Here is a 9,347-nt window from a genome sequence, read left to right as displayed (position 1 = left end):
AAAAGAGACCTAAGGGGCAACTTTTTCATGCAGAGGTAGTACGTGTATGGAACGAGCTGCCAGAGGAAGTGGTGGAGGCTGGTACAAATGTAACATTTAAGAGGCATTTCGATGGGTATTTGAAAAGGATGGGTTTGGAGGGAAATGGGCCAGGTGCTGGCAGGTGGGACTAGATTGAGTTGGGATATCTACTTGGCATGGATGAGTTGGTCCAAAGGGTCTGTTTCTATGCTGTACATCTCTATGACTCTATGACTTTTATTTTCATTCCAAAATGAACAATTTCACATTTTCCCATATTATACTCAATTTGCCAACTCTTTACTCACTTACTTAACCTATCAATAGCTCTATATAAACTATCTGTATCCCTCTCACAAACTGCCTTTCTACCTAACTTAGTGTCATCTGCAAATTTGGCTATTGTACATCCACTTTCTTCCTCCAAGTCTTTGATACAAATATATTGTGAACACTTCTGGTCCCAGCATTGCTCCCTAAGGAAACCTAGTCACAGGTCACCATCCTAAAAAATACCCCATTATGCCCCTGAGCCAAATATCCATGCCAATATACCACCTCAAACACTGTTGGCACTTGTATTCTGACTTAACCTTTTGTGTGAGGTACCATGTTGAATGCCTTCTGGAAATCCAAATGTAATGCATCTACTGATTCCCCTGTAGCCACTCTAGTTGATGCTTCTTCAAAAAACTTGAATAAAGTAGTCAGACACAATTTTCCTTTAATAAAACTGAGCTGGTTCTGCTTGATTAGATTACATCTTTTTAGTCCTCCTGTGCTGGCTTCTGAATTTATCCCAGTCTTCAGGGCTATCACTGACTTTGGCCTCCTTATATGCTTCTTTCTTTCACATTATACTTTCATTAAAATCCTTGGTTAACCATGGTTGGTTCATCCCTCTCTTAGAACCTTCACTCCCTACTGGGAAGTATTTTTGCTGAGAGTCATGAATTACTTCCTTAAATGTCTGCCACTGCTTGCTTACTGTCACCCTTTCTAATCTATTGTTCCAGTTCACTTTAGCTAACTCTATCCTCTTTTCATTGTAATTCATTTATTTAAGTTAGAACTTTATATTAATTTCTGTCATGTTATGATAACCACTTCCTGAAGGATCTTTTACTCAGAGGTCATTCATTAAATCTAACTCATTACCCATTACCAGGATCAAGGTAGCCTGCTCCCCGATTGGCTCCGTGACGTATTGTTTTAGGAAACTAACCCTACTGCACTTTATGAGTCTGTTCATCATAGCTACGATTTCCAATTTGATTAATCCAATCAATATGAAGATTAAACTCACCCATAATTATTACTCTTTTTAAAAACATGCTCTTAATATTTTTGATATACAGCCTATCCCACAGAGTGGCTCCTGTTTGAGGGTCTATACACAACTCTTACCAATGTCTTCTTTCCCTTGCTGTTTTTTTTTACCTTTGCTCAAATTAATTTATTAAAATTATTTTGAATGCATCATAATGTTTAAGTCTGTTCTTATGATTGAATTTCCCAACTCCTTAGTCCAATAAGACATTCACATACGCTGTCCCTTCCTTTGTTTTTTTGGTAAAATCAGCCCATCACTAACCTGCAATCCTATCTTCTCCTTCACCTTTCATTTTATAATATTCCATGCAATGGAAGTGCTCCCACACAACTATTTAATTCAAATCCCTATCTACAATGCTGGTTATGCAATATGCTAGGACATTGGTCCCAGCATGATTCAGGTGAAGCTTGATCAGCTGTTCATAGCAACAGCTCCCTTTTTCTCCAGTACATTTGCCAATGTCTCATTAATTCGAACCCATTTCTTACACCAATCTTTGAGCCACATGTTTACCTCTTTAATCTTGTTGACCCTGAGCCAATTAGCTCATGACACTGATTGTAATTCAGAGATTATTACATACCTGGTTCTGTTTTTTTAATATAACCCCAGCTGCTCATATCCCCTCAGCTGAATGTCTCTCCTCTTTCTACCTGTATTGCTGGTACTCATGAGAGATCTGATCAGAAGAGATTAAGAAAGAATGTTATCATTTGCATAAGATCAAGAGAAAGTTGGCACAAACTAAAGTGATTTGCAAAAGATGTAAATGTGGTGTGAGAAGAATTTTTTTTCATATTGTGAGTGGTTCAGATCTCAAAGGATGGTGGAGGCATTCAATTAAAGCATTGAAGAAGATACCAGATGAATATTTAAATGTTCAGCATTCCTGGGAAAGGGAGGGACAATGGCACAATGTCATGATGTTCATTTGAAAACCTGGTGCAGACACAAGCTGAATGGGCTTCTCCTGCACCATAAACAATTCCGTGATTCCATGAAGAAAAACACTTCTAGCATACTAAGGAAGTTAAGGGTGCTGTCAACTTAAAAGAAAAGGTATACAACACTGCAAAGTTTAGTGACAGACCAAAAGATTGAAAATATTTTAAAAAGCAGGAAAGGTTAACTGAAAGAATAGACTTGTAAGTGGAATATAAGAGAAAACTAGCAATAAAAATAAAAATAGCAAAAATGTCAATTACCATCTAAACAATAAAAGAGTAGCCAAATGAGCATTGGTCATTCAAAGGTGAGACTGAGCAATAATAATGGAAAACAAGGAAGCAGATGGGGATTTGAACAAATATTTTGTTTTCATCCTCACAGTAGACAACACAAAAGGTATCCCAAGAATGGTAGAAAATCAAGAGATTAAAGGGAGAAAAAAACATAATCAATCACTATCACTACAAAAAAGTATTTGGATTTCAATTGGGACTTAGAGCTGAACAGTCCCTTGGACAGAATGGCCTGCATCCTAGGGTCTTAAATGAAGCTACCACAGAAATAACAGGTGCATTGACTGTAATCTTCCAAAATTCTGGAGATTCTGGAAATGTTCTAGTAGAGTGGAAATCTTCAAATGTAACCTCTCTGTTCATGAAAGGAAGGTGACAAAACAAAACTCAAGCCAGTTAGCTTTACCACTGCCATTGGAAACATAGAGTCATAGAGATGTACAGCATGAGAACAGACCCTTTGGCAACATGCCAGAATCCATTATTAAATAATAGTAGCAGGACATTTAGTCGATCATAATACAGTCAGGCAGAATCAGTATGGTTTTGTGAAAGTGAAATTGTGTTTGACCAATTTATTTGAATCTTTTGCAGATGTAACTGTATGCTAAATCAAGAGCAACCAGCAGAAGTAGTGTATTCTGATTTCCGAAAGTTATTTGACAAGGTACATGAAAAGTAACACAATATAAGCATTTATGAAATTGGGGACAATACAGTATATAAGTATGGACAGAAAACTAACTAATTAAGAGGAAACAGAGTTAGAACAAATAGGTTACCTTAAGGATGGCAAACAACTCATTGATAGTGCTAGAGACTCAACCATCTGCGATCTATTTTAATGACTTGGGATGAAGGGACAAACTGCTGACAATTCGAGGACAAGTAAGAAAGAATGTTATGGGGATACAAAAAGTCTGCAAAATAATATGGATAGTTTAAGTGAGTAAAAATAGTTGATGCGTATTGTGGAAACCCTTGAGGTTATCCATTCTGCTAGAAGACTAGAAAATCAGGTTATGATTGACATGGAGAGAAACTGTAAATTATTGGTATACAGAGGGATTTGAGTTTCCTGGTACGTGAATCATAAATGGTTGGCATGCAGACACAGTCTTTATTGAGAAAGGCAAATGGAATGTTGGCCATTTTGCAAAGGTAATGAAGTATTAAAAATAAAGAAATCTTGCGACAACTGTACAGTGCATTGATGTGACCACATGTACAATATTGTCAATGGTTTGGATTTATTTAGTTAGGGATATACTTTCATCGGGCATAATTCAAAGAAGGTCATGAGGCTGATTCCTGTGATGAAGAAGTTATCATAAGGGCAAATTGGGCCTACACTCAGTGAAATTTAGAAGATTAAAATGTGATTTTAATGAAACATGAGATTCTAAGGGGGCTTGAAAGGGTCGATATTGAGAGAATTTCTCTCCTCATGGGGAATCGAAAACAGAAGAGGTAGAGTTTACAATGAAATGTGTAAGACATTAATGAAGAGGAACTTCTTTCAGAGGGTAATTATTGTTTGGAATTGCCTTTCCTAGTGGTCAATGAATCCTGGATCATTGAATATATTCAAGACAGATCTTGATTGACAAGCATTTCAAAGATTATAAGTGTGAGTGACGCGGCAAAGTGGAGTAAAGGCCACAAACCAATCTACTCTGATAGTATTGCATGGTGAAACAGGATTTAGGGTTAAATACGAGAAAGTGAAGACTGCAGATGCTGGAGATCAGAGCTGAAAAATGTGTTGCTGGAAAAGCGCAGTAGTTTAGGCAGCATCCAAGGAGCAGGGGAATTGACATTTCGGGCATAAGCCCTTCTTCAGGAATGAGGAAGGTGTGCCAGCAGGCTAAGATAAAAGGTAGGGAGGAGGGACTTGGGGAAGGGGTGTTGGGAATGCGATAGGTGGAAGGAGCTTAAGGTGAGGGTGATAGGCCGGAAAGGGGGTGGGGGCAGAGAGGTCGGGAAGAAGATTGCAGATCAAGAAGGCGGTGCTGAGTCCGAGGGTTGGGACTGAGATAAGGTAGGAGGAGGGGAAATGAGGGAAAAGCTGTGGGAGGAAGAGAGCTTCTTCAAGGAAGGCATCCTTGCAAGAGGATTCGCAGTAGGTTAAAATCAACCAGGAGAAAGTGAGGACTGCAGATGCTGGAGATCGGAGCTGAAAAATGTGTTGCTGGAAAAACTGGGAGGAAGAGAGCTTTTTCAAGGAAGTTAAAAATCACACAACACCAGGTTATAGTCCAACAGGTTTAATTGGAAGCACACTATCTTCCCATTAAACCTGTTGGACAATAACCTGGTGTTGTGTGATTTTTAACTTTGTACACCCCAGTCCAACACCGGCATCTCCAAATCATTCTTCAAGAAAGGCATCGTCATTTCCCCTCCCCCCACCTTATCTCAGTCCCAACCCTCGGACTCAGCACCGCCTTCTTGACCAACAATCTTCTTCCTGACCTCTCCGCCCCACCCCCTCTCCGGCCTATCACTGTAATATTCCTCATTGACATTTTAATGTAAGTATGCTGAGATACAAGAAATATCAAATGGACAATTCAGTGCAAATGTTGGAGTAAAATCCATATGTAACTGAATGCTTTTTTTGAACAGCAGTAAGGAAATATAAATGTTATTAACATGAATTAAACTCAACACTTGTTTCATGTTTAGAGAGATAACAATATTCTATACAAGTAATATGATTCAGTTCATAAGAATTTGCAAACAAGAAAAGGCAATAAGTCCATTTTGTCTAGGATTTTAGCTCTTCAGGCCCAATATATATAAATAATAAAAAATAATACTTTTTGATTTTAAGTACTTTTTGGTCTTCAGGCTGTTGGAAAGACATATAAAATTCCTTGCCTGTGGTAGACACAGACCAGATATTCCCAAAACTCGTTCGCAGCCTAACCTGTAAATCTCTTATGTGTTTACCTTTTCATCGTTTATTACAATTGATCTTATAATCAAAATTAAATTCAGTTTACAACTACTTTGCATTTTTCCATTGGCTAGTTGCTTAATATTGAGTGAATTTCTGAGTTTATCCAGGTTATTATAAATATCTTTTCCTGCAGTTATTTTGTTACAATTATTTTCAATGTTGTGGCAACAGACAACTTGTAAATTCTGGTATTTTATCTTTTCACCTAGTCTGTTAACATATGCGGAAAGTAATCATAGCATCCCTAAGAATTAACAATAGTCATCTCACCTGCTTTTACAGATAATAGTGGTGAGTAGAAAAGATTTATTTCAAGTCAACTAAGTAAGTAATGAATGAGAAAGAAATAGAGGAATATGTTGAAACGATGACATGTTGAGAAGCTTCTCTAGGGCACACAGTCATAAAGCTGTTGAGTTAATGGCCTGTTTCTGTGCTATAAATGCAATGAACATGATACCCCAGTTGGAATAACATTCATTTATTGATACTCCCATATTTTACTTTTTGCATCTGTATTCCACTTTTCTACTTTACCCTAATTCTGCAAGTTAATATCTGCTCTATCAAATTTAAATCGATAGACTAAATCTGGACAAAGTATGTGAAATGAATTATCACTTATCTATTAATTTCACACATACTCAAAAAGTCAAATGTAACATCAATTTTATTTAAAATATTCACGGCCTGTGCCACTTTAAAGTTTTGTGAATTCTGCAATAGTAAATCATTGTGACAAGAATTCCCGACTTTTCTATTTCCAGAAGCAGTTATAAATCTGGCACTTCAGAGTATTTAGCTGGATAGATTCAGCTTTAAGATCATTCTCAAAAGTATCAAAACTCCTCTATTAACTATAGTGATATTCTCAGTCATTTATTTAACATATTTTTGCATTCAATACTTGCAGCATTGCGAATTAAATAAAGTATATTTTATTGAATTAAGTGCAAATGGGAATGTAAAAGTGGACACTTTTTGGCAAGTACAATGCCAAAATTCCATTCAATTAAAGTTTTCTTTTTTTTTCATTTTTTATGAAGCTACTGATAGTATATTACAATATTTCTTTTGTATGAATCAGAGTTATTTAAAAATATATACTTAAACTTTCCAATTCCAAATGCTCAACCAATATAAAATAAATTTAAAAATGAGTCCATTGATTTACTGTGGAGTTGTGGTTATGCCAATTACTTATTAACATATAACATATTTTTAAAAAATAAACTTAGCTCCACAGATTACCTAAACCTACCAAAATCAAAATTAATTACAATAAATACACTTTTATTGTCCTGCTGTAGATCATGGATTCTGAAAATGGTGTAAATAGACAAAACACTGCTTGATCTGGAGTTTGCTTTCTGGAAGTAAGGTAAATTAGAGTGGAAACTGGGGCCACTTTAAGAAAGGGAGAGGGGAACTATGATAGCAGACAACCAGACATGCTTTGTGGAGCTTAGTGGAACATTCTACACTTCCTGACATCACAGAGAAAAGATTTTGACCTGCCTTGAGGAGCCTTTCTTACCTCCCTCCATAAAAAATCATTAAAGTGCCTTAGAAATCTATGTCTTGATTAGCATACTAATGAGGTCTGCAATTCAGTTAGGCATCTTCACCTTCTGAAAAGACAGGCAATGAGTAAGAATCCTCCAGGAATGGGGTAGTAAGCAGAGCTACTTTAACTCTATTCTTGTATAGTTGGGTATAATTACATTTCTCTCTTTGATTTCAATGTTAAAGCTACTATTTATTAATATATAAATCTTTTGAATGTTCTGGTTTATTCTGAGTCATGATTTTCTTTCTCTTTAGGATGTTATAGCCTATGATTCCGTGCACTGTATTAGACAGTTGGAGATTTATGGGATGAAATGTGGCAATACTGAACTTTATATATACATATGCATATAGTAAACATTTTTAACTATTATTTTGCAGGAAATGTTGCCTCCTTGAAACCCAATAATTCACTCCACTTATCTGATAAAGATTTTTTTTATTTGCCAACTTTAATTTACCCATGCAATCTAGCAGCTTAAGGCTTAATATTTTCCACGTCACTAGACACAGTAACACAATACACAGAAGCATTGTATATCATCATACATGATTAGCATTTTCTTGTACATATGTACAGAAATTATACATAGCGTAACCTTGCTACAACATTTCTTTAAGCCAACTTTTTTTTAAACTGGGAAAAGCAGCTTTTTAACAAAAGGTGTAAGAAATACAGCAAGGCACACATTGTTAAAACATTTCTTCTCTTCCCCATCATAAGAAGCTGGAATAACAAAACTCGACAATACATACCAATAATTGTAATACACAGCACAGTAAGTTTGTTTTAGGATTGCATAGATTGGATCTATGTATTTTATGGTGGTATAGGTTTAATATTACTTACTTTAAATGTATCAATGTATGATAATCAAGACTAAACATAAATTTCAAATTAATTGTTTATAAATTTTTATGCCATATGTCATACGTTCAAGTTAGATAGTCAAATTATACTTGTGGCTCTTTCTATTAACTTTAGCATATTTAATGGAACAAGGCTTTCTTTTTGGAAAGGTGATTTTGTTTTTCTGACAAATCAGTGTTTTTTGAGATTACTACATTCTCACATAAAATTCAAACATTACTCCAATATGCCAAAGTGTGAAATGCCATTATAAGAATTAACATAAAAGTACACCTTCATACCTTTGCAATTTCTGTAGTATTCTCTTAGATATCAAAAAGTGCCTTCACCACAAGTAGAAGGACAATTATAAACTGCAGATCAGAATGGAGGAGGTCCGTGGAGGTAGCTTAAGACAGGAGTCCATGAAGAAGAAAAATACCGGACTTTGCTGCAATCTGTTGGTATTACCAATAGGGGAGTAATAGCAACTGCCATACACAGGACCAAGAGAAGCAACCAGATTACCACACCTGCTTGTAAAACTCGCATTTGGAAGGAATTTGTCTTCGATGACAGTGAGGAAGAGGATGGTTCAATTAAATTACAGGCTATTTTGGGAAAAGGTGGGCAAAAATGGAGCAAGGTTACAGCCAGATTTCTGGAGGGGAAGAAAGACAAAAATATATTGCAGTCAGTAGTAGTAAAGAATGATAAATACTTCCTCGTTAACATTCTATACAATAATGCTACAACTTGCTGTCATAAAATTGTGACATAATTTATTGGAAGTACACATTTACCAATGGACAACAACTTGAGATGTTTCTACACAGGTATGTCAAATGGCAAAATTTACAGTGTGAGAGATTTCTTTTTGCCAACCATCAAAAATCTAATGGAGTAACAATTGTAAAATCAATTGAATATCATTAAATCATTGTTGGATTTTCATAATTATTTAATAACAGCTGAATTAGAGGAGGTAAACTATCATGTGTGACCTTTCTTGCTGCTTTTATCCTCCTCTGTGATACTCAATATGCAGACAATACCATCAGGTACATATGTCAATATACAAATAACACTGATCAAAGCAAAGCCCAGTTATAATGAAAATATAAAGCAGCAACCATTGGGTTCCACATGAATATAAAAACCTGAAGTCATGAAAACTGTTGGTAAAGTAAGGGCCCTAAAATAGAATAGTCAAATTTCCTATAGGTATTCTTAATTTTTTTTTCCATATCTATTCTGTTTTATATATTTTGAACTTCAGGTTTTGTTTTCCTAAATCTGGCAGCATGAAAGCAATAACATCTGGCCAGCCATAAGATTTGCTTTCCACAGTATGGAGTCAGTCTT

This window comes from Hemiscyllium ocellatum, chromosome 8, assembly GCF_020745735.1.
Source record: "Hemiscyllium ocellatum isolate sHemOce1 chromosome 8, sHemOce1.pat.X.cur, whole genome shotgun sequence".
Lineage (NCBI taxonomy): Eukaryota > Metazoa > Chordata > Chondrichthyes > Orectolobiformes > Hemiscylliidae > Hemiscyllium > Hemiscyllium ocellatum.
Note: the sequence above shows the minus strand (reverse complement) of the source record.